The 24681-nt window shown below is 38.6% G+C and overlaps 1 protein-coding gene across 2 annotated transcripts in view; it reads left to right on the forward strand.

Annotated features, from left to right (window-relative positions):
* Positions 1–2850: 2850 nt before the first annotated feature.
* The window catches only part of Immp2l (inner mitochondrial membrane peptidase subunit 2), an 859776-nt gene continuing 837945 nt past the window's right edge, over positions 2851–24681 (forward strand). Inside the window, exons 1-2 of one of the 2 annotated variants that reach the window (XM_048339779.1) lie at positions 2851–2892; positions 3432–3504. The gene's annotated coding sequence lies outside the window, so the exon portion shown is untranslated. The other variant, XM_048339780.1, reaches the window with a different exon arrangement.

A 24681-nucleotide genomic window follows, 5' to 3' on the forward strand; every position in this document is an offset into this window, starting at 1 on the left:
ACTTTTACATCATTCATATGAAAGGAGAGGAATATGATTTATTATAAATATATCTAAAATTGGGCTAAGGACTACATATTAATGCTTTGTTTTTCTGGAGGTACCATTCATAGTCACAACTCCCCAAATTTTTGAAATAAAAAGTAGACATGAAACCTCATGTTTTCATCTCATTTTTAAATAAGAATATCAATATCTTCAGAGTTGTTATAGTAAGGGCTTTGAAAGACTTTTAGAAATGTGATGACTTGATATGAGCTGTCAAGTTGGAGTTTTACCTTGGAATAAGTAAAGGGCTGTAATTTCAGATGGTGGCAGACTGCTCTGCGAGAGAGCATGACACTCAAATAAATGAATGCAAAATGGAGTTTGGCAATAATTCTCAGTATGAGAGCTGAGGGCTACCAGGGGTGGCTGGAGATCTTTCAGGGGCTTTGCAAGTTTCTGCTTTTTTTTTAAGCTATGAGTTTGTATAAGGCTCAATTTTCTTCATAATACTTTAGTTATACCAGTATAATAAACAGATTGAATACAAAAGCAGAATGAGATTCCACTAGCCTCCATTAACCCAGGTAATAAAAATCTGAAGAAAACCTACTTTTCTCACTGCTTTTGTTTTCAAAAGGCAGTCATAATGACATGTAATGGGTTATTACTTTAAAGGTTAATTAAATACATATTTAAAGATCTTTTGTTTTAAGATTTTATTTTTTCACAGTAAACATCAAAATATGCTGCCTATATGTGAAGCCCAATATATCCAGTCCCCCCTATCACCCCCAAGTTCTGGGCTTTAAACTCAGGGTTTTTTGTTTCTGGCTGAGATGACAGCCACACACAACCTCACCAGCTATTGGTTGGGATGGTGTCTTGTTACGGGATTCAAGGGAGGGGAGTCCCCATCCCTCCAAGGGTCTACCACTCAGAGACAGTCTCAAGCAAAAAGATGGATTTATTGGGGAAGTATAAAACAAACTGACCAGCCAGGGACACAGCTCAGACTCAGGAGCTGAAACTGCGAGAGTGAGTAGTGGGCTGACCGGCCAGAGACAGTGCAGACTCGGGAGCTGCCACCATGACCCTGAGCAGTCCTCAAATTGGGGTTTATAAAGGTAAAAGCATAGCACAGATGTAGGAGGTTGATGCAGGGGGTAGAGCAAGCAACAAACAAGCCATTTACAGAAGCAGAATTTTGGGATCAGGTTGACCTAATCTACTCCCCCCAACATTTCCTACTATGTCCCTAATCAAGATGGTGTCAGCTGTACTCCCTACAACATTGCAAACTTTTTGCTCAAGCTGGACTTGAAAGTCATTCCTTCTTTTATGAGCCATGACCCATTAGCATCCAGCTTAGTTTTCTTTTTCTTTTTTTAAGATAGGATCTCCATATGTGGCCAGGCTGGCCTGATCTTGTGATTATTGATGTTCACCACTATGCCTGGCTATGAAACCCTTATAGGTTCTCATTTTTAAGAATGTAAAGAGATCTTGAGAGTAAAAAGGCTGAGAACTGTTTTTCTATCATATCTTACACTGCTTACTAATTCTAAGTATACATAGATGAGAATATATATCATATATAAATAAAATCTGAGATTTCAAACTAATGTCCCTTAAATATCTCCTTGAATATTAGATATGAAATTGAAATTCGTAGCCTTGTTAATGGTTCTTTCCGCTGATTCCCTGATGGCATTGATGAGAAACAGAGGTCTGCTCTAATACATAAGGACACAACTCCTTGTACTTCAATTGAAAGCAAAATCTTATACTGAGTTTAGAATTTAATTAGTAAGCTTGAAAAAAAATGGGATGTTTAGAGTATTTACCTCAGGTATGTGTGTATGTGTGTGTCCTGGGGCTTGAACTCGGGGCTTGGGTGCTGTCCTTGAGCATTTGTACTCAAGGTTAAAGCTCTATTACTTGAACTATAAAACTATTTCCAGCTTATTTTGGTAGCTCATTGCAGATAGACTCACGAACTTTCCTGCCTAGGCTGGCTTTGAACTGAGATCCTCAGATCTCAGCCTAGTATTATATTGCATGGTATTATTGTAATAACCCAGGGGGCAGGGAAATCAGGCCCTAAGCTGTGTCACTGCCCAGGACTTAGGAGGGGGAGTGATTTCAGAGTGGCACAGTCATTCCTAACATATAATTTATGTATTTTGATACTTTCCAGAAGAATAAATATACAGAAATGATAAATGTCCAACTGGAAGAATAGCAAAAAAGAAGAAATAATTATTTTATGTTCGGAGGTACTTGTTTACTCTCCTAGGTTACAAGAAAAGACAAAAAACTAGTTAAGATTTTGTGCAACTTGAGAGCAGAAGCTTAAGATTCTAGTATAGTAAACTACCAGTTCTGTGTTACTCCTTCTGATTTGTCAGAAGGCAGCAAAACTGGTCAGTACTGTGTGTGCAAGTGAGTAGAGAAAATATCCAATAAGCGGCTGCCTAGGAATGACAGAGGTCCTGAGGCCCTTTGCTACTGCTAACTGTTGAGGTGTGTGTGTGTGTGTGTGTGTGTGTGTGTGTGTGTGTGTGTGTGTGTTTCTCCCTTACGTGTAAACCAAGGAGACAGGGCTGAGGACACAATTTCTTAATTTTAGCTTTCTGTGGATCTCTTAGACGTAAATATCTTGCTGAGCCTAGAGTTTCTTATACGTAGTGCTTGTGGCTCGAGTGCTATTTCTGATTCCTTGATGATCCACGCCATGCTTTGGACTCAACCTCGGGTGGCGCTCTTGGAGGCGGGTTTTCCGCTTGGCGGGGGCGGAGCCTCGCGCGGCGGGGCACTCGCGAGGGAGTCAGGGGCGGGGCTTGCCGCGGGTGGTGGGCGGGGCCCGCGGGCGGAGGACTTCCCTTGGGCTGCGCGGCGCTGAGGGTGCGGAGCCAGGGCGGGCGCCGGGAAGCTGGTGGGGGCTGCGGGACTGGGGGTGCGGGCGGCCAGCGTAGACGCTGCGGCTTTTGGTGAACCTGGGGACCTGGGACCGGGATTCTTTCCCTAAGGACGAGCCCCCCGGCGGGGTGGACGTTGCTTAGGCTAGGGAGGGCGGGCGAGCGCTGTGGCGACAGCGAGCATGTGTTCGTGCTCGTGTTTATCAGAGGCCCGCGCGGCCGCGTTCTTTTCCCCCCTCCCCGTCGTCCTCCGCCACCTCCTCCTCTCCCTCACGGTCTGGGCTGCCAGGGCTAGGAAACCCGGGCCTCCACACTGGGTCCTAAGCCCCTAGCTCCTCCCGGCCCGGGGGTCCCCGCCCTGGTCGCGACCCCCCCTGGTCTCCGCCGAGGGTCTCCCGGGTTCCGGCCCTGGCCGGGCGGGGGCGCTGTGGGGCGAGACGGACTGGGAGGGCCCGGCCGGTGGTGGGAGCCCCGCTGGCTTCGGAGCAGGGTTTTAAAGGACATGTATTGTCTCTGTCGTTTTAGGGTTTTTGGCAAATTGGGCGAGGGTACAAAATAACCACTTACCCCTTCTCACCGAGGAAGAGCGGGAGAAAGGGTAAGTAAGGGTCCATCACGGGTGGAAGGAGCCAGGATTTTATCCCTTAGAGATTCAGGGAGACATCTGAACTGCCCTGGTGAACCTGGGGCCAAATTCTCTAATCAGAACTGGAGACTCACCTATGACCCTCCCAGGTCACAGGCCCAGACCCACCTGTGACCAGAGCCGAATTGCTGGAAGTTTGATGGCTTTGAGTATGTAAGTCCTTGGTATTCACTTGTCCTGATAGAAAATTAAGTTCCCCTCACTTCCTTTAATATGGAACATTGGTTCTACAGTTGACCTTCACAGGGCCCATATTGAAGAGAGAGCTAACTTTCAAATCCCCCAAGCGATAGACTATTAAAGAACCGAGACCCTGCTTTATAATTAACAGGAACCTCTCCATAGAACTTTGTTTTGGAAAAAAGTTTTTTTTAAGACCTCTGCCTCCCCACTCCCCCAAGCATGGAAGTACAATTGTTGAGTTTCTTTGGGAATCTTCTTGCAGAGTTATAGAAGAAGAAGAATTTATCTAGAAAATATCAGATTTGGCTTTTTTTTTTTTTTTTTTTTTTTTTTTTTTTTTTTTGCCAGTCCTGGGCCTTGGACTCAGGGCCTGAGCACTGTCCCTGGCCTCTTCTTGCTCAAGGCTAGCACTCTGCCACTTGAGCCACAGCGCCCCCTCTGGCCGTTTTCCATATATGTGGTGCTGGGGAATCGAACTGAGAGAGCTTCATGTGTAGGAGGCAAGCACTCTTGCCACTAGGCCATACTCCCAGCCCCACCCAGCCTTTTGGTCTTGACTTAAACTGCTATGAACCCCGCAACAAACACTCTGCATTTTTTGAAAAGTGACCAAACAGCACGTTGCAGTTCTGGGAAGTCTGAGATTTTCAGTGTGGTGTCTTTATTTAGATCTTTGGAACTTTTTTTTTTTTTTGGCCAGTCCTGGGACTCAGGGCCTGAGCACTGTCCCTGGCTTCTTCCCGCTCAAGGCTAGCACTCTGCCACGTGAGCCACAGCGCCGCTTCTGGCCATTTTTTCTGTATATGTGGTGCTGGGGAATCGAACCTAGGGCCTCGTGTATCCGAGGCAGGCACTCTTGCCACTAGGCTATATCCCCAGCCCTCTTTGGAACTTTTGTATCCTTTCTCCAATACATTGCTGGTGAAATGAAACAGTTCTGAACCCTGTGGTGTCATATGTTTCAGTTAAAATCCAGATGAACTGCAGAAAAGAGTAAAATATATTCTTGGATACTCACACAGGGAAACTAGAAATTTCTTCTATGATCATTTTGGCATTGGCCAACTGTGAATCTATCCTTTGTGTCAAGTGGTAGGTGTTCACATAATTTTCTTCATGGTTATTATTGATGATGGGCCCATGATTGAATAGGTATTTATGGCCACTGTCCTATCATGTGTTGAACACTGATGAAAGTAGGTTGGGAAGAATGATGTTGGAGACAGTCATTTTTGGTTGGGCCTTTCACCAGTTTTCTGTGGATTTTCTGAATAATTGTGTAAGTACAAGATTTTTTTCTATATTACTGATCTTACAGTGTTGTGGGAGTTTCTAGTAAGGGTAAACAGTCGTGATTTGTTTCCCATAACAAATAATGTTAAAGTCATTTTTAACTTCATAAATATTTTGTTCAACAGTTGGATGAGGATACCTTTTTGAATTGTAAGAAGGCATAATATACCTAGGCACTGGTAACAGATGCCTGTAACCTAGCAACTTCAGGATCATAGTTTGGAGCCAGCATTGGCAGAAAAATCTGAGACTCCTATCTCCAATTAACCAGCAAAAAGCTAGAGTGGGGCTGTGGCTCTAGTGGTAGAACACCAGCTTGAGCTAAAAAAAGCTAAGGTACCTGGCCTAGTTCAAGTTCCTATATTGGTGCTCATGCGCGTGTGCACACACACACAAACGTACACATGCATCAGGCCTAATATTAGAAAACATGCATGAGTTAGGATGGTACATTTAGGAGAAAATATACTAAAGTAGACTTTTTTTTTCAAATTTTTATTATCAAACTGATGTACAGAGAGGTTACAGTTTCATATGGCTACATTTCTTTCTTTCTTGAATTTTGTGACTTTTAACATTTCTTTTTTAAAATGAGAAAAGTTCTTTTTTTGGGGCAGGAGGTATAGCTCCACTGGTATAACATGTGCCTTGAAAGGTTCTTTTTTCTTAACAAAGTTATTTAGAATTTACTCTCAAAGGAATATGAAAAGTCAATAGAACATGAGTCTCCCATGATCCCATTTTCAGATCACTGTTAATTAACAATTTAGCATTTATTTTCTCAGCTCTTGGTCCTATATTTACACATTAGGTGCATATGTAGATATATATGTATATGAGATATATTGTGAGATATATGTACAATTATATGTAATATATACTGTTTAGCTATATGTATGTATATTTGTGTATGCATATGAAATGTAATGTAATATGTAGATGTATGTATATATCTCATATATGTATATGTAGAACCTAAGGCCTGAAGTTCATGCATCAGTACTGCCACAAAATAAATAATAAAAAATCTATACAAACTACCTCCACCAACAACAAAAAGATGCAGTAAGACTTCTATAGTCTCTCTCCCCTCTCTGTCTCTTTCTCTTTCATGCCTGTCCTAAGGGCTTGAACTCAGGGCCTGGGTGCTGTCCCTGAGCCTTTTTTTTTGCTCAAGACTAGCACCCTACCATTTGAGCCTTGGCTTTACTTCTGGCTTTTTTGGTGGTTAATTGGAGATAAAAGTTTCATGGACTTGTCCTGCATGGGCTGGCCTTGAACTGTGATTCTCAGACCTCAGCCTCTTGAGTAGCTAGGATTACAGGCCTTGAGCCACTGGTGCCTAGCCATTCTGCCTTTCTTCCCCCCTCCCTCCCTCCCTCCCTCCCTCCTTCCCTCCCTCCCTCCCTCCCTCCCTCCCCTCCCTTCCTCCCCCCTCCCTTTTCCTCCTTTCCTTTCTTCCTTGTCCTTTTTTTCTTTTTTTGTGGTTGTGGTGGTAGAGATCATTAAATGCAAATCTGTGCAAAAGCTAAATAGGGTCTCTACCACTGTTCCCATCCCTATAGTCATCTACATATGGGCTTGAATTTGGGTCCTTATTTATTGCTCGCTTAGGACCTATTACAATTTATTCTTTTATTTATCATCGGCCTAAATAGAAAAATGAATGTATATAAAATATGCAAAAAAAAAAAGTTCCTAACATGTTCATTTCCCTCCTTTTTTATCCGCCCATCCCTGTGATTGTCCTTTGGATAGTGGAAAGCAACCTAGTAAGTCCTTTCCCATAGGTGAGAAGCCTCCCAGCAGATAGCCTACTGTGTCTGATCCTAAAATTTCTGGGGAAAGGACTGACTCCTGATGTGGCTTGATTTCCCCCATCAGATCATTCCACCGTGTAGCCTAAAAAGTGTCAGGTTGAAAAATGAAGGGAAATGTCTCTATTATGTGTTAAACTCTGATATTGTTCCCAGTGTGAGAAAGACATACTACTGCATTTAGCTGAGTGCTTAAAGTTAGAATTTCTATTTCAGAAATGTCTTTGGTTTATAAGCATTACAATAAAAATGCTGATGCTTCATGTCCAAACTGTCACGATTTTCCCAAGTTGTGGGTTTAATATACAGCTAAGCTGTGTATTTAGTGTATCTAATACTGTCCTGGAAGCTGAGAAAGACAAGTCTACAGACATCTGATTTCACACCAGACATCTGGTTTCACTTTGCTAAGGAGTACGTTTTGTCAGTAGATTATAGGCTTATCAGCTGTGCTGCTGTAGTTTGTGGCATTTCTATTATAAGCTCTGGTCTGTAGGGCTTAGCATGATGTTTTATTCAAATGACAGCACACGAAAATGAACACCTGGTCAGATAAGCACATTTCCCACAGGTGTCTTCTAGTGTCATTGTTTTTTTTTTACAAGTTAACAAGGGAGAAATAGTTGCTGTCCTTGGTGGTTTTTACATTGAGCTTTGGTCGAAAGAAAAGTATTCTTTAAAGAAATACCTCATTATGAACTTGTTTTATTCCAAAAATTCAGTCTTTGTAACGTTAACAATGAACTTATAGGACTAAAATAAAAAATAGCATTTAGGTTTTAGGTCAGAGCACCAAAGATGTTTAAACTCATCATGTGCCCATTTTGTCAGTGATAGGGTATATTCTAAGTGACATGTATAATAGAGTTGCAGAGGAAAAATGTCTCTGAGTTCTAATGGCATGGCTATATTACATCTCATCCATTTTGAAGAGGTGAGGAGCATAGAAAAACTCTGAAGGCTGTCATTTCTGGGTTTGTGGGTGATCTCTCTCATTGCTTAACTAGGTGACCTTGGGCATCACTTCACCATGTGTAAGATGCGAACATTACTCCTAGTTACTGTGGGAATGAAACTCACAAACAATGAAAGTTTGTAATGGAGCAAAGTATCTGCCACAGAATGGGTCTTTAATAAATATTAGTTTCCTTTTTCCTCTAGGCTCTGAACCTCACATCTCCAATCTCTTAGTCTCTTAGACTAATTGACTAGTCCAGGTTTGTGGGTCCCATGGAGAAGAATTAGCCATGGAGTCTGGGATGTGCAAAATAATGACAAAGAGACCAGTGGTGAACTGACAGTAGGAACCAGTCTTGTGTTCAGTCCCTGGATGTAGCTCAGTGAATTTCTCTTTACCCTCCTCCCTCCCTCCCTCCCTCCCTCCCTCCCTCCCTCCTTCCTTCCTTCTCTCTCCTTCCTCCGTTATTTCCCTTCCTCCTTTTCTCCTTCTCTTCTTTTTTGTTTGTACCAGTAATGGGTCTTGAACTCAGGGCCTTGCACTCTTGCTTGGCTTTTTTTGCTCAAGGTTGTTGCTTTGCTACTTAAGCCACAGCTCCACTTCCTGCATTTTGCTGGTTAATTTGAGGTAAGAGTCTCAGATTTTTTTTTTCTTGAGCTTATTTTGAACTGTGATCCTCAGATCTCAGCCTCTTCAGTAGCTAGGATTACAGCCGTGACCCACCAGTGTGCCCAGCTCAATGAATTTTCTACTTTATCAAAATAAGCCATCTTTTTCTTTGGTTTCTCTGTCAAGTTTTTATCAACTGTTCCAGTGGAAATTTGTAGCTCCTTATATCCTGCATAGGCCACTGATAACATTTTTGTTGCATAGTACCAAAATATCCATATTAAAATTTTTTTTTTTATGGGTATCATGTAAGGTCATTTTCCCTCTATGATATCTACTTGATTTTGCAAGATCTTAAGACTTAAAGTCTTTTTTTCCTTCTATGATAGCTACTTGATTTTCTTGTCATTTTGTTGGCCTACAGTTCATTCATTAACTTCCTCCTACTTATGCTATGTACATTGAAATAATTTTGAGGATTTAAGGATTAGGTGATTGTCTTCCAACAAGGAGCTTATAGTACAGTAGGATTATGGATACCTGTATAGAGTTCACATATGTGTTGCGTGGTATACTGGCGGTTGGTACTTGTGCAAAGGAAACTTAGAACTCTGGATCTGTGGTAGAAACGCCAAGCAAGAGCTTGAGTGTACTTGTGTTTGAATTAAGGCTTGAAAGCTGAGGAGGTGGAGTGGCTTGACAAGCAGCAGAGAACATTTCCAGGGGGAGCTAACAGCATGAATGGTTTTGTGGCCTTAAATATAGTGTGCCCTGTGAGTGTTATGCAGGTCATTTTTATTACCATATGAAGGGCAAGGTGGAGTCACAGCAGATGAAACTACGTAGTGTCATCTAGAAACTAGATAGTGAGGGTATACTTCCTATCCTGTGTACTGTGGAGTCACTGAAGAATTGAGTGGCATAACAGATCATCAAGAAAGGAATGTCTGAGTCAATTAGGGTTGAGTGAGTTAGGGGGTAGAGATTTGGCAACACAAGAGGTAGAAAAGATGGATTGAAAGCCTAGACGTAGATGGTGAGGATAGAAAAGAGAATATTTAGGAAAAATATTTAGGAAGAAGAACTTGCTGGTCTTTATTGATGAATATGAGAGCCATAAAATTGTAGTATTTCCAGGTTATTGGGTAGTGAGAGGAAAAAGAAGGGGATGTGGGGTGAATATAGTGTGTTCAGCTTTGGACGTGGTTAACATGCTTTTGGGTTATCACTGATGTTTTGGAGGTATCTAGAAGGTCAGTACAGGATTCTGGAATATCACAAGAGATCATGGAGGCTGAGGATAGGTTTCTGAGTTCTTAGCATGTGAAGAATACTTGAAGTCATAGGGAAATATAAAAGTGTTTAGTTGAATTACATGAACAAGAGAAAGAACTCTTAAAGAATATTGAAACAATGGACAAAGGAAGATGCAAGGATGCTGAAGAATAGTGGCTAGAGAGGTACTAAAATCTACTTATTTAGCAAAAATCCTCATTATGATACATTATTATTACCTATCATCTTCATGTTATACATTGGTCTCTAGACTTGTTCTTCTTACATATTTGCTGCTTTGTGTTTTTGGGCCTACATCTCCTTTTTTTTTTTTTGCCAGTCCTGGGGCTTGGACTCAGGGCCTGAGCACTGTCCCTGCCTTCTTTTTGCTCAAGGCAAGCACTCTGCCACTTGAGCCACAGCACCACTTCTGGCTTTTTTCTGTATATGTGGTGCTGGGGAATTGAACCCAGGGCTTCATGTATACGAGGCAAGAGCTTTTGCCAGTAGGCCATATTCCCAGCCATACATCTCCATTTCTTTTAACTTTAACATAGTGCTTCATATTTCACTTGTACCTAAGCAGTGTTCACCAAAATGAACTGCTGACAGAATTTTGGCCTTTGTGCCACCCCTGAAATTGAAGATAAAAAGGTATAGGTAATGGTGGTGGTAGTTCTTGCCAAATTCATTCTTAAGCCTGCCCTTTATAGATCCTTTGTATTCCTCTTCTAAATGACTCAGATGTGTGGACTGCCTGATGTTTGTTTGGGCCTCTCTGGTGAACAAAGCAAGAGAGTGAACACTATTTCTCTAACCACTCATTCTTAGGTGACTTTCAAAGTCTCACCAAACTTCTGCTTAGTTTGGGAACATACAGCATGGTTTTTAACTTATTAGATTTAGAATACCCAGAAGATACAAGTAAACAACTTTCCTCCATGTAATAAATCATACAAAATTTAATCTTTGCAATTTTCTCCAAAAGTTTTTTTTTTTTATCTTGAAGTAGGTCTTTGTAATGGCACTTTGTCATACACACACTGATAGATATTTCTTTTGAAAAATGTAGCTTTTTAATGGTCACCTTTTGAAAAATCATCTTGCTTTGTTGCTGGAGGACACACTGTAAACACATAGCAAATTCTAGCTTTGGAATTGTGTGCAGCAAAGATGCCTTTTTTGTTGTTGTTGTTGTACTAGAGATGAAGCCCAGGGTCTGTCTCATGCTTGACAACCACTATCCTGCAGAGCTATAGACATACAGTATCTCTTTACAGAAGGAAAATACAATATCATATTTTGTATTTTAGGATAATTTTCTCTCAATAAAGAAATTCTGAGCAATTTGGGATTCCTTTTCACTCTGACCCACAGATTTTCCTACTGATTTCATTCACTGAGAATCACAGATGTAACTAACTTCTCTGTGTTTGGACTTAATCTGCCCATGACAGTAGTGCATCAGGAGGCTAGAAAGGGAGGAGTAAGTATTGCAAGGAACCATAGATTTGTACACAAAAGTTACACTGGAGGATAGAGTTGTCAAGGCTGTTCTTATGAAATGGTAATAGAGGATCAGTGGAATAATAATTGGCAGGAAAAGATTAAAGTTGTTACAGATATTTTGTCTTCATTTTAAAAAGTAGACTTGATTTTTCTATTGAGATATTAGCTTTATAGAAAAATTGAGTGGGAAGTAAAGGGCCTTCACATATATATCTTCAAACCCCAGGATGCATGGTCTCTCTAAATAGTGACATACCCTACTAGGGTGGTATATTTGTTACAAATGATAAACTTCGAGTGACATATCATTATCATCCAAAGTGTATAGTTTTTTTTTAAGTCCTAGTAATGTCAATTTTGTAGGTTTGAAAAAATTTACAATAACACATATGTATTGTGTTTTCACTGCCCTAAAAATCCTACATTTTGTCTCTTCAAATCACAAATTCTTAGTGACCTCTCATATTGTTACTGTCCCCATCCAGAATGTCAGAAATATCCCCCCCCCCCGCCATTTTTTTGTTGTTGTTCCAGTACTAGGCCTGAACTGAGGGTCTTTGTGCTGTCCCTGAGCTCTTCAGCTTATGACTAGCACTCTACCACTTTCAGCCACAGTTCCACTTTGTGCTTTTTTGTTGGTTAACTAGAGATAAGAATACCATGAACTTTCCTGCCCTGGCTGGCTTTCAACTGTGGTCCTCAGATCTTAGCCTCCTGAGTAGTTAAGATTACAGAGGTGAGCCACTGGTGCCCCAAGTTAGAATCAAAATATGAAGCCATTTTCACCTTAATTTTTAATTCACTTGACACAGCAAAGTATTTTGATATTTATCTAGGATGTGTGTGTATCTTGGTCTGAACTTACCAGGGTGCTATCCTTTAGCTTTTAGCTTTTTGTTGTACAAGTCTAGCATTCTAGCACTTCGGCTGTATTTCCACCTCCAGCTTTTTTGCTAATTAATTGGAAATAAGAGTCTTAGACTTTCCTTCCAAGGCTGGCTTCAAACTGTGATCCTCAGGTTTCAGCTTCCTGAGTAGCTAGGATTCTAGGCCTATGCCACTGCTGCCTGGTCTTGTCTAGGAGTTTAGGAGTTTAGTCTAGTTTAGTTTAATTTGCTTTGTATAGAATTTTATTAGTATCAGATTCAAACTATATCATTAAAAATAGCCATTTGTGAGTTATTATTATAAAGTTAGTTTGAAGCACATTGTAATGAAATATCAACTTGTATTTTTATGAGTCCATTATTTCTCATGCCACAGAAGTCTTGTAGTTTGAGTAAAACATTAGAAGATAATAAATAGTTTACTTGGAATGGAAGCTGGTGGATATATCTGCATTATTTTTATACGCTAAACATTCATTTGAGATCTTTATAATAAAAGTTAATAAATAGGCATTAGATATGAATTCCCAGATATTGATGTGGTGATATAGAGTGAAAAAGATGTGGAGTTGTTTTGTTGTTGGTTTAGTTATTGTGGTGTTGGTTTTTTGCTTTTCTGAAAATGCAGTGCTAGAAATTTATCTCAGGGTCAAACATGCGCAATTATAAATTATGTTTTCAAAGGTTTTTCAACCTTACTTGAAGGTTTATCTGCTCTCAGCTATGTGAACAAGACAAGTTCCTCTTTGTCTTTGTACTTGCCTATTGCATGTGGAGATAAAATACATGATGGATTATTTTTGACAAATTTTTGTAAGAAATCTCTGTGTTTACACTCAAAGTAATATAAGGGATTACTTGGTTAATGAGTTACATTTGATTATTACCTAAAACTTTAGACATTTTTTGTTAGTTTTTATAAGTAAGTAATAAGGAAAATCATGATTTGAAGCTAATAAGGACATATTCCTGAGAGCATGGGTATTTAGCTGTATCTGACTAAAAATTTTTTTCCTTGTGAACATCTTGGGATGTTCTGCCCCTGTGCTTGGCTCATAATCACATTTATTACCTAGTTGTCAGTTTGAAATGTTAGTCTTGTTTTGAAAAGCATGAATTATATTGCTACATTCTGAATAGAGTCAGAGTTACATATTCTATTTATGGAAAGAAAAGGCCTAAAGATCCTAAAGCTCTTATGATCAGACTCTGTGTAGTTTAAGCCACTAGAGTGAGATAAAGTAAGAAAGATTCTGGGGAAAAGAATAAAAATAGCCTTCTGAAGTTGAGTTCCTGAGGCAGAAAATATAATAAATACAATTCTGGTTTCCATCACAGTGTTCCTTAAGTTTAAAACACCTAGAAGAATGTTCAGTTACATAGAGTATTGAGGTAGAGAAAACTTTACACTTTCAGTTTGAGAATGCACCCAGATAAATGTCATTTCTTGCTTGTGTCATTGACATCTCTATTATTTTGCAGTATTCCTGTTTGTGTTTCTACTAATTTAAAGTTTTTTTGTGTATATTTGTGTGTGTGTGTGTGCACGTGTGTGTGTGTGTGTGCACGCATGCGTGCATATTCGCACATGCATGTGCTTGAACTCGGGGCCTGGGCCCTGTCCCTGAGCTTTTTTGCTCAAGACTCCTACTCTACCACTTGAGCCACAGCTCCATTACTAGTTTTTTGGTGGTTAATTGGAGATAAGAATCACATACTGTTCTGCCTGGAATGACTTTGAACCATGATACCCAGATTTCAGCCTCCTGAATAGCCAAGATTATAGGTATGAGCCACTGGTGCCCACCTAAAGTGTATTTAAAAATACATCGTATGTCCAAAGACAGAATGATGCACTAGCCTATGTTAAAAGATGTCAGATGACTATTGGAGCACCAATGCACAAGGTAGACATGGGAATGAAAAAGAAATTTTCACCTGCCAATAAGAAAAGAATTCCTGTGATGTAATTTTTGATATTGAGAATGGGAAGAAAATATTTAACAAGCAATTTTGAGAAACTCACAGTGAACAATTTTTCATTTTTCTAGTGATACAGCTTGTCTTTGTAGCAGCCAAAAACAATGGCAATGAAATGAACTGATGGATGATATAATAATATCCCACTTGTTGGAACTGGGTTCTCAATACTCAGTGGTCTAGTATTTCATGAAATCTTTATGACATTTAATACCAGGTCTTGCAAGCAGGTATAGAAGAGGTATGGGAAGTTTGTTTTACATGAAGTGGAGAATTAAGAATGAAAATTTTGTATTGATCTTTTTTTTTTTTAACATACATTAGTTGTACAAGAAGGGGACCATTCACTATAACATTTCTGTACATGCATACAAATGTTTCCCAATCAAACCCATCTCTTCTATCATTTCTCCATATCTACCCAAAACAATTTTGCTAGGTTTTATTGTTCTATTTTCATACTAGCAAATACAAGATTTTGACCATATTCATTCTCATTCACCCTCTCTATTTGCCATTTCTCACTTGTTCTGATACAGTCTGTTTGGCTTCTGTCATTCTCTATTTTTGTAAAGAGTGAAAATGTTGAGTAAAGGACACACATTGTAGGTCCATGGATGTTCATCTTGGATTATTTTATTACAAAATGAGGGAAGGGCAGGCCTATAAACATAGCTCAGTAGACAGATCTGAGGATAGCAGTTTGAAGCCAGCTTGGGCAGGAAAGTCTATGAGACCCTTATTTTCAATTAACTACCCCAAATAGATGGAGGTACAGTTGTGGTGCAAATGGTAGAGCACTAGTTTGATCATAAAAGTTCAGAGGCTGAATACAGTTGGGAATATGGCCTAGTGGTAAAGTCCTTGCCTCGTATACATGAAGCCCTGGGTTCGACTCAGCATCACATGTATGGAAAAAGCCAGAAGTGGTGTTGTGGTTCAAGTGGTAAAGTGATAGCCTTGAGCAAAAAGAAGTCAGGGATAGTGCTCAGGCCCCGAGTTCAAGCTCCATGACTAGCAAACAAACAAAACAAAAGTTCAGAGACAGCTGTGAGGCCAAGTTGATTAGAGAAAGTATATTTATTTAGGACTTGGCAAAGAAATAGAGCAGCATATTGGTCATATTCTATCTTTTTGCAGCATTGTAGTTTAGCCTCTTGCTTGCTGTATCCAATCTTTTATTTTGCTACACCTCCTGGGCTAGAGATTTTAAGAGAGATTCTGAACCTGTATTCCATTCCCTCCATCATCAGAAAAATTATATGCGTACACAACTTTGTGGGAAAGATAGTAGCTCTCAGGAACTTTTGTGAAGGGTCCTTATATGGCATAAAAATGGCTGAGCACAACAATTCTAAGAAGTCTCCTTTCTGATTCCAGTACTGTAACCAGCCATAGAAATAGAAACTTCACTAGCCTCTCATATCCTTTGCTGGGAAGGGCTATAATAAAATAGCCTTCGTTACCTACAGAAAACAGGGGAGACAGAGCCAGATGAACAAGAAGTCAGTCTATTTAGAGTATTTTTATCTTAGGAGTCTGGCTGGAAAACATGTTACTGAAACCAGCCCTTTTGCTCGTGTGTGTGTGTGTGTGTGTGTGTGTGTGTGTGTGTGTGTGTGTATGTGTTGCTGAAGTTCAAACACAACTTCAAATCCATCTACCTAAGGCTGATGAAAGGCCATTGAACTATATCTCTAGCCTAATAACACATATTTTTGTCATCAAATTAGTATGGGAAAATTGAATATTCTTTTGTTATACTAATAGATCCTATCAATTGGAGGGGGTAATTAGGGTGTGGTTGTGAGGGTTGTATCTGCTATATATTTGATAAGTAGCACATAGCAATGTATTGAGAATGTTCAGTAGGTAAAGCAACTACTGCAGAAGAATGGTAGTTTAAACTGAACTGTGTTTGAGTTTAAAAATATGGTTGATTTTTAAATACTTTGTTCTGTATTTGCTTTTATATTTGCTGAAAATATTACACATGAAGATTATGCTTTGAACACTGTAAAATATTTTTGTAGTATTAACTAAACGATTGTGGGAAATGTTACACTTGAAAGGTCACGTTGATTTTTCTGGCATTTCTAATTTTACATTTTATATGTACAGTTGAATTGGTTCAGATCCTACTTTAATGTTTAAAGATACAGGTAACAAATGTAGAAGTGAAATTGCGAAAGGGCACAGTGTTTTGGAATGCACATATCTTAAGCTTCCTTTTGTTTCAGCATTGAAATTTCAAAATCAAAAAGGCAATTGAATGGGCTGAAAGGGTAGGAGAATAATAAGGACTTTCATTACTTGTTAAGTTCAAAGACAGCACTAATTATATTTTTCTATTAATTGATGTTGTACATAGATTTAGTACTCTTCTGCCTTTTTTCTGTGTGAATGAGATGGACACTAACGTTTTACATAGCAAATTGAATTGTCTGTTAAGTATATTTAAGACAATTTAATTGCTTCTCAATGCTGCAGTAGCAGTTTTGAAATCGATAGTGCATTTTGCTGGTGTTACTGGGAGTAGTGAGGTAGCTAGACTAGTTTAACTGCACAAGCTCTGGGCTCAAATTACCTGGATTTAGCTCTGCCATTTTACTGTCTGTGTGGCCCTACAAAGATTTCCTAAATAATCTGAACCTTTCTCTTAAAATGAGGATTAAAAATGGGGTAAATATAGTGATTATATGGAATAATTAGAATAATAAAATATTTTATTTTATTATCTTTTATGTAATGATATAACATTTTAAGTAACACAAAATGAATGTTATTTTGTAGTCTGATTTTTGTTGTTGTTCTAATTCGAGGGCTTGAACTCAGCCTAGGGCTGTCCCTGACCTTTTTGCTCAAAGCTAGTGCTCTACCACTTGAGCCACAGTGCCAGTTCTGCTTATCTCTGTGATTAATTGGAGATAAGAATCTCATGAACTTTTCTGCTTTGTATGGTGATCATCAGATCTCAGTCTCCTGAATAACTAGGATTGCAGGCCTGAGCCACAATGCCTGGCTAATCTGAAACTTTTATTTCATTGATTTCACGAAATTGTTATTTATATATTTTTTCTATCTCAATACTTTCTTTAGAGTTTGTAGATTTGATCATGTGTGGAAGAGTAATTTTGACTCATTTTGTTCATGACTAATCAGTCTATCTTTATTAAACATGAAATAAAAATCTCATTGTGCCAAAAGTAAAACAAATGATACAACTGTTCAAATTTGTATGGAATTTAACAGCCAAAATATAGAAAAATTTTGGTTTAATTTTGGCCAGCAAATAAAACAACATTTAAAGTATTTCCTCAACAATTGTTATTTATATCTTATCTCTCATTTGTGATTTTATTATGCCTTTTTTTAATATGTGGAAGTAAAATGCTCCATTTTAATTAATTAGATGACAAATGTCTTGGCTGAGGAAGGGCCTTTGGGTGCTATCCTTATTGTTTTTGCAGAACAAGACTACATTAGTTTTGGAAAGACTTCAGTGTTCAAAACTGATAGATATTAATTTAAATTGCTTCAAATTTCTGTATGGCTCACATATTTTTATCTAGCTCATATATTCACTAAAGCCTATCAGAATTGTAACTTGATTTTCTTTCTAAAAAGCCATTAACAGCCATTATAACACCAATATTTTTTTATGTTGATGATACCATAAAAATAAGTTTCTTACAAAATGGGAAAATCAGGGGATTATTCTCAGGACAACTGGCCTATTGGTTAAATTGAACCTATTGGCCTAGCATGAAACTAGTTTAGTCTCATTTTTTTCATTCTTGTCTTTGTTGTTGTAAGTAGGAAAGCTTTCCTATATGGATACCTTTTCTAATACCAACCAACCAACCATTTGACTGGCATTGTGGTCAAATCATCACAGGTGTTACAGAGCAAACAAGAAATTTAGCAATGTCCTCATCAGAAGTGAACATAACTTTATGAGTGTATTGACCTGGCAGCAGAAATCAGAAATGATATTGCATAGACACAGTAGTTATGATGATGGAACACATCATAGAAGACAGGTAATTTTGGTATGGAGAGGTGTGGTTATTCTCCCATAGAAGGTAAAAACTTGAAGTTAGGCTCCTAAGAGCCTTGGAGATAGTCTTTTCAAATGGATGATACTAGTTGCTTATTCTTTGACATAGCCAGGACTAGATCCAAGTCTTCTGATTTCTAATGGGTACTGAATATGAATGAGAGGAAAAAACAAAGGTACATCCCTATAAGAGAATGCACACTTAATTATTTGGAAGTGACACATTCATGGAGGTGTCAAGTGGATCACTGGCTTACAATACAGTTTGACCTGGTCGCTAATTTCTCTCTGGCTGTCATGTAAACTAATGGAATATATGACACAATCATTTCAAACTGAATTTTTATAAATAGTGTGATATGTTACATAAGGCATATAGCTACAGTTACACAGGTAATCAACATATATGTACTTAGCACAATTTTAAGAACATTAAGATATAGAAAAAAATGAGATTTAGAGACAAGAATATACATACCTATACAACTAGAGCTCTCAATATGGGCTGTCAAATGAGTGTGGTAAGTGAATGCTGGAGGAGCCTGGAAGTAGAAGGAAGCCTTGAGGGTGAGAAGACTCATGGTAAGATTTCCCAGATGTAGGTTGATGGCTTCTTACTTCTGCAGGTCTCTTAATTATATGTATTCAGTCCAAGAATTTTGGAGTCATCTAACATGTTATGCTCCAGAGTTAGAACTTAATTGCAGGTATTTTTCTAGCTTATACAATTTATGCTGTTTGTGCGCAGGATGGGGAGAGGCTGCTATTGGAGAAAATTCCATTTTGGCTTATCATGCAGTGTGCTTACTAACAGATTGAATTCTCCCTACTAGTTTTATGAATGCTGCTTAATAAAACATCCCTGGTTTTAGTTCCTTTGTATTTATTGAAAAGCCACCAAAATTGATAGTTAAAATGTGTTTGGTAGGTCTTTCTACTTAAGGATATTGTTACTAAAAACTGTTAAAATGAGATGGAGTATTTGTGTACACTGTATAAAACAGCAGCAGCTATCTTGCAATGGGATTTTAGGTTTATTTTGGCATTCTTTGGGTGTTATTTGTTATTATTAACTCAAAGATTGGAATGTAGACAATTCCATTGATGTAATAAGATAAACCAATTTAGGAATTGGTATATCGAGAATAAATTTTTCTCAAAGCTTCAAAGCCCATATTCTTTAGTTTCTATTGGGATATATCTGAATTTAAATATTTTTCATTTTATTGCAAATTAGGGCCTATAAACCTGTACCATTTGTTATGAAATGGAAAGACTTGGAAAAAAATGTTGAGTGAAGTCAGGCCCAGACAGACAAAGGATCCATGTTTTCCTTTATATGTTAAAGTCTGATTTAGTGTACAAACTCATAAGTAAATACGTTGGGTGGTATGAAAGTGTATGCAGACATATTAACTGAAATATAGGTTCAAGGGAGAACTCAAATAGTGTAATTCCTTAGAAAGCCAAAAAATCGTTCAACATGTTAAAACACTATGACGTGGGTACTCCAGTGGGGTGGTCTGTGGTCAAGGGCCAGGAGTACATGAATGAAGAGAAGAGGGGGAAAATGAAGACAAGATTCCAATGAATATCCACTACAAAATTAAGAAGAGTAAGGGAAGGGATGAGTGTGAAGTTTGAAAGGTGATGATGTTAATCAAGATACTTTGTATTCATAAGATCCTTTGTTAAATGGTAACTACTTTGTACAACTACTGAAAGATAATAATAAAAAAGAAGTAAGAAAGACATCAGGACTAGGATTAAATAGGGCAAACCTCAATCCAACATTGATTCTTTAAGTCAATGATTCGAATATTTTTTTTTCTTATTTTAATGTTAAAGGAAATCTTGTTTGGAATTCCACCATAGAAAGAAAGGCAAAATAGAAGGAAAGAAGGAAGAAGGGTAGGGAGGCAGACATACACACATAAAAGCAGAATGACTCTGATGGAGATGGGTTGGGGTGTGGAGCTTGGCTTACTTTTTTGCCTGTTCCACACAGACTGTAGCTTCCAGGGAATTTTTAGTACTGAGTACCACTTCTAAGAAAACACAAACTAAACACTTTCACACACATAGACACATACACATCAGTGCATACGTACACACAGGTGTAGGCAGACATGGATATTAATTAAAAAATTTCTGCATAAATATCTTCTAACACAAAACTATCAGGTCGGAGATTGGGATGATCAGATATACATAAAATTTCTTGCATGTGGTTGGGTAATGCCTTTCTTTTGATATATGTCTACAGCATCCACCATATTTCAGATATGATATAGACAGAATATATGGACAAAGAATTATGAGAGTAGCTTACCAAAACAATTTTTTTTTTTTTTTTTTTTTTTTTTTTGTCCAGTCCTGGGCCTTGGACTCAGGGCCTGAGCACTATCCCTGGCTTCTTCCCGCTCAAGGCTAGCACTCTGCCTCTTGAGCCACAGCGCCGCTTCTGGCCGTTTTCTGTATATGTGGTGCTGGGGAATCGAACCTAGGGCCTCGTGTATCCGAGGCAGGCACTCTTGCCACTAGGCTATATCCCCAGCCCCGCCAAAACAATTTTTAAAAATTAATTATAAATCACTGGAAATGATTTTTTAATTTCTTCAGTCAAACTATTAAACATTCAACCTTACATGTAAGGCACTGAAGTTTGGCAATGACTGAGTCTTTGCCCTCAGAATTCACAGTTAATTAGGGGAAAGGATGAGAAAAGAAAATATGATACATGCTATGCTAGAGGAAATGGAGGATTTTATGGATTGGAAGGGCATATAGTTCAAGCTCAGAGACTCAGGAGAGACGTCCTAGAACAATGACATCTAACCTGAAGGATGAATTAGTTTATCCAGACAAAGGAAGGTAGAAAGAGTGGTGTAGAAAGGAAAGCATGTGTAAGGGCTCAGGGACGCAACACAAGCATGGTGCATTCTAGAAATTGCATTAGCTGGGTTTAGTAGATGACTTATTTGTTAATGAGGGAGTGGAAGTAATGAGACAGGGCATGAAATCGTAATTAGTGTTGTGTTCTAAATTTGAGCAACTGATATGCTATAGGAAATGTGTGTAGGAGTTATGGAAGGGTTTGAAGCAGGGAAAAAGAATGGTTTGTATCTTTTCAGTAGAGGGCACTTTGGCTAACTACCACATTGACCTTGGGGCAGCTGTTTGGATGGTAAGAGTTATTTTCTGACACAGAATGGCCAAAGAGTATAGAACACTGTATAGTTTGTCTTTCTCTAACATTCCCAATGTCTTCTATAAAATTTGTCTTTATTTTATTGCCCTCTTAATGTCATCACAAGGCTAAAATAATTCAAAAGAACAATGTGTAGTGTTCAGTATCTTCATAGACACACAGGTACATCTTCATTCTTTCAGTGCAGAAGTGATATGATACTTGCCACCTAAAATGTTTATTAATGTGAAAGGAGTAAGTACTAAAGAATGAGTTCTAATTTTGTTCTTTTCTTTTTGGATGGGTTTCTCTCTTCTTTCCAAAATGACCTTTAGGCTTAATTTACTCTCAGATGGTTCTTAATAAAGCTACAGGGGTCAACTATTGTTTACTAATACTAATGATAACCAATAAAAAAGTATGTTTAAAATATTCAAATTAACATGCTTTCTGTCTCTGGGTCCCTAATTCATTTAACTTTTGTATATACAGATACAATATTCAAAGAACAGAAAAACTAATTCTTTAGAAATAAATAAAAATTATTTATGAATTAAGAAGATATTTTTGTACCGGAAACACAGGAACAGTAGCTACCTTTTTTTCCTATTTCTCTTCTTCTTCTTTACTATAACGTTGACTACTTCTTCCTCCTTCCATTTCCTCTTTCTCTTTCTCCATTTCTTCTTACTATTTTTATTTCTATTGTGAAAGTGATGTGCTGAGGGGTTACAGTTAAGTACATCAGGTAAAGAGTACAGTTGTTTTTAGACAGTATCTACCCTTTCCCTTGCTCTCCCAGTTTTCCCCTCTCCCCCCAAGTCCCTCCTTTTCTCCTTCAGTTTCTTCTCTTTCCTCCACCTCTTTTTCTTTTCTTTGTTTGTTTGTTTGTTTGTTTTTTGGTTCCTTGACTGGGAAACTAATTTTTCTTTTATTTCTGTACTGGGTATTAAACCCAAGAACTCCTATTTCCAAGCAAATGCTCCATCACTTAATCTATCTCCTTAGTCCCTTTTGGCTTTAGTTAGTTTTTCAGATAGGATCTTGAACTTTTGCTCAGGATAGCCTCAACTAGCTTCAAACCTTAGTCTTTTACCTCAGTTTCCCAAGTAACTGGAATTACAGGTGCCCCACCATTGTACCTGGCCAAGGAATTTTTTTTTTTTTTGGCCAGTCCTGGGCCTTGGACTCAGGGCCTGAGCACTGTCCCTGGCTTCTTCTTGCTCAAAGCTAGCACTCTGCCACTTGAGCCACAGCACCACTTCTGGTCATTTTCTGTATATGTGGTGCTGGGGAATCGAACCCAGGGCCTCATGTATATGAGGCAAGCACCCTTGCCACTAGGCCATATCCCCAGCCCCTTTTTGTGATTTTCATCTTTTTTATTTTCTGAATGCTCATTGACTTGTTAGCATAATTAGCTATTCCAGGCACATGTTATACCTTCTTAGCTTAGGCCCACAGTCAACCCTTTTTCTGGAGTTCCTTATAGTGAGGGTTGGTTATAGAACCTAAGAGGTTGAGCTACTAGCTACTGGCTATACTCACTGCTACTTTGAGCTTTGTTACTAGGGCTCCATAGCCTGCTTTCTGTGTGTGTGTGTGTGTGTGTGTGTGTACTGGAGTTTGAACTCAGGTCATATTGCCTATTAGCAGATGTAACACTAAGCCATGTCTCTAGTCCCAGCCTATTTTCACCATGTACTTGTATTTTCCTTTTTCACCGTGAGCACTTTCCCAACTATCACCTTGACTCATTTCTCCTACCCTATGATGTATCTAAAATAGTCTCAGAATAGTTTTCCTCCAGTGCATTTCTCTCATTCACATACTGAGAGTACTAGGTTTAGTCAAGTATTGTGTTAAAAAATTTAGTTAGGTTTAGTCCTGTAGTTGATCCCATAGTTGATGACTGGTTAGTTCCTTGACTTCTTTAGATATTAATACTAATGAGGCAAAGCCGTTTCTTTTTGTCATGTTATACATAAAGTATGAGGTGTAAAATAAGAATATTAGGAGATTGATTCATTCTGCATTAAAATTGTTTTCATTGGAAACTATCAGTGAAATAAAATGAAGTGTACATTCCCCCTTTTCTCTCATGGAATGTTCTACTTCATTATGTTTGCTCAGAATAGTAGGAAGAGTTTTACTGTTAGTGCCTTATATACTATTGAAAATATAACTTTTTGCAAAATCATGTTAAAATTATAGGGCTTTATAAGGAAAATAAGCTAGGAATAGATCACTAGAAATGGGTGGAATTTTATAAAAGAACCTAGTGTAACAGCAATGGAAAAAAAAAAGTCAGCCCTGGTAAATCTCTGGCAGCATTTGTACCAGCATTCACAGTCTTGTTTTAGCTCTAAATCCTGGTATAGGGTTTTGGTGTTAAAAGTTCAGATGAGGGCTGGGGATATGGCCTAGTGGCAAGAGTGCCTGCCTCGGATACATGAGGCCCTAGGTTCGATTCCCCAGCACCACATATACAGAAAACGGCCAGAAGCGGTGCTGTGGTTCAAGCGGCAGAGTGCTAGCCTTGAGCGGGAAGAAGCCAGGGACAGTGCTCAGGCCCTGAGTCCAAGGCCCAGGACTGGCAAAAAAAAAAAAAAAAAAAAAAGTTCAGATGACTGTCTTCCTTAAAATTATCCACTTCTAACGCAGATCAATTTCATCTGTGTTAAAAATCTTATTAGTTTAAAAAAATCTTAGCTTTATTTTGAACACACATGAATTTGAACACAATTATTTTCATTTACGTTTTTGTTTTCACATAATTGAAGAGTACAAAGTCCTGAAGCCACTAATGAAGCCCCTAAAATTGTGTGAATCTCACTTTTCATTGTCTTACAACTTTCCTGTGCTTGAGAAATTACATATAAAGCAACATAATATTCATAGTATACTGTCATCAGTTTCCTCTACAGGAGCTATGTACACAAAATTAGTGTCACATGGCTGGAGCGTGGGTTCTGGGTACTAGTAGAAGAGAGGCCTCAATGCCTTTCCCCATGAGCCTCTGTCTGGGTTCCAGTCCTCCTCCTCCTCCTCCTGACAGGACATGCTGGCTTGCATAGAAGCAGTGATCCAGGGAAAGGAAGGAGAGTCTGGACAGAGTTAAAATGTTTTTGGCCTCATAAGTCACACAGCATCATATTCTGTTTGCTAGAAGAAAGTCATTAAGTCTAATCCTCTCTGCAGGGGAATGGAATTAGGCTTTCACTATTTTTTTGGTGCTGGGGAGAAGACCAAGAGCTTTGTTCTATGCTAGGCATGTAGTCTACCACTGTGCTATATCTTCAGCCCTTAGTTTCCACTTTAGAAGAATGTGCCATTAGACAACTTATAGTCATTTAAAAACTATAAGA

The sequence above is a fragment of the Perognathus longimembris genome, chromosome 2 (genome assembly GCF_023159225.1).
Source record: "Perognathus longimembris pacificus isolate PPM17 chromosome 2, ASM2315922v1, whole genome shotgun sequence".
Taxonomy (NCBI): domain Eukaryota; kingdom Metazoa; phylum Chordata; class Mammalia; order Rodentia; family Heteromyidae; genus Perognathus; species Perognathus longimembris.